This window comes from Oratosquilla oratoria, chromosome 5, assembly GCF_046742065.1.
Source record: "Oratosquilla oratoria isolate Oo_2021 chromosome 5, ASM4674206v1, whole genome shotgun sequence".
NCBI lineage: Eukaryota > Metazoa > Arthropoda > Malacostraca > Stomatopoda > Squillidae > Oratosquilla > Oratosquilla oratoria.
The window spans coordinates 7809991-7812490 of NC_134781.1; positions in this window are offsets into that span (position 1 = coordinate 7809991).

A 2500-nucleotide genomic window follows, 5' to 3' on the forward strand; every position below is an offset into this window, starting at 1 on the left:
ATTGTAGGCTACACATCGTAAAATCTCGAAGCATCACTGTATTTAATCTTATATCCGGATAATGACTGAAAAAGTGTAAGTAGCTACCGGCATAGGTGGGCTTCTGTACACCAAGAAATGCAGTAGGTCTGGACACCTGATCACCAATAAATTTAGAAATGGGAGTTTACCTTCTACTTCTCATTCCCCTAATTCAATGCTGTGTGCTAGATTATCTAATTTGGCATAAAAATCGCCAAAAGAGCCCCATTTATCATTCCAAACAGTAAGGATATCATCAACATTTCTAAACTAGAACATGTCAGCTGACTTGGTGTCATGCAGTAAAACACACTCAAAATATTTCATATACAAATTTGTGAGTACTGGAGAAAGGTTAGAACCCATACTACATCCATATCTTTGTCTAATATAAGCATCTTTGAAAAAGAAAATTAGTATTAATACATAAATGGGCTGAACTGAAAGTTGACTTTGATATTGATGCAGTTTGGTTTCCAAAAAAACTTAGAACATCATCCATATTTACATTATTGAATAGGGAAACTGTATTAAGATTTAATAATTTACTATTCTCGGGTATATTTTGACTTATTTTTGCTTACAAATTCTTCCGGGTGTTTTATATGTGGATTGGGGAAACTCACTACAAAAAGTGAAAGTATTTCTGTGAGCCAATTGGATACCTCACTGGTACAAGATTTCCTGTTAGAGATTGTTGGTCTAAAGGGAGTACCAGGAGACCTCTAGAAGACCTAAACATTTGGTAGAGTCACTAGGCTAGGGTATATCACATATACTGTAGGTCGCTCGGTTGAGGCCGGTCCTATCCTACCTCCTCAGACATTCTGACCGACGAAGGTCAGTGAAATCTCCCCTTGTGGGCTACCACGTCCTGGGGTTCTCCTCATAGGTTTCATGCTCGGAAGATGGACGAAGTCACTAACCTGTCTGTTGATGGAAGGTTGCTGGAAGCTTGGAAAAATGGCTTCTGGGATGGACAGACATTGAAGGCCTGTTTTTCTTTATGCTTTTTTTTTTTATAAAGATGATGTCTATGCTGGATCCAGAGATGTTGTTTAAGCCTTATATGTTGGACATGTAGGATTATTCTTTCGGATAAGGTGGTATTTGTCCGTCTGAAGTAGGTAGTAATGGGTGTGCAGTGTTCCTCTTGGGTATGCGAATGTATATACTACGAAGGATTGACGGGCTCCTTGTGGATTTTGGTGTCGAATTGTTCTTTAAAGGTGATGAAGAGATTTTCCTATTATTGTGATAAATTGTGACTGAGAGTTTGTTACCCTCATAGCATCAAAATTGAAATATCTTAAATGATTTAAATGTAGACAGTTCTCTCCATGTCTTACTGTGTGGCTAAATCGACTAAAAACTTGGGTTCTGAACATATACTAGTTCTACCTCTCAACAAGCTCTTTACATGACTCCTTTATATTTTGAAGAACTTCTACAGTGCAGTAGCCTTCAAGAACTCCAAGAACTCAAAAACAGTTATAAACCTTATAATTCAGAATTCTCCTGGAAATAAAGAAGGATGTGTATATTCAATACCATACAAGCACTATGACAAAGCACAATGGAAAAGAATTTAGAGAGGAAAATAGACCAAATATAGTGTTAAAAGTGTGCAAACGTCCAACCCCCTGATGGTGTAAATAAGGGATTTTGAACACTGCATCAACTAAGAGAGTACGAGAGAAATTATTGGAAAAAGTCTAAGCCAAATAAGAACATATCAGAACTTATTTTGTTCGAAGATACATACATTGATAATTTGAGTTTAAGCCAATAGTTATATAAAATCGATGATTTTATTATCAAAACAATCGTGACCCAAAAATGTGGGACACAAAAACATAAATTACAGGTAACGTGGACCAAGGAAGCATCTCCAACTAATTCAAGCTTTCTCCGTTCTTTCACTTATTAACTTTGTGTGTGTGCATACTCTTGCTGCCTTTACCTATATATCCTGAATATATACATATATATATATATATATATATATATATATATATATATATATATATATATATATATATAATATATATATATATATATTGTCAGTGTATTTGGGCAGTTTTTCTCTAATGCATGTTATATTAAAAGTGAAGGCTAGTTGTGCATTAATAATTTTTTTTAAAGGTTTTTTCCATATACCTTATTCCATAATAAGGTATCTGGAAAGTACCTTTAAGAAAATTATTAATGCACAACTAGCCATCACTTTTAATGAAATATATATATATATATATATATGTGTGTGTGTATATATATATGTATATATATATATATACATATATATACACACACATATATATATATATATGTATATTTATATATATATATATATAAGTCTAAATAAAAATATTCTTCTAAAAAACGCTGTGGAAGTCGGGGACAGCTGGTAATTCGGTGACACTGTTTCCTAAAAATATCCTTGAAAGAGCGCTTGGGTAAGTCAGGGTTAGATGGTATT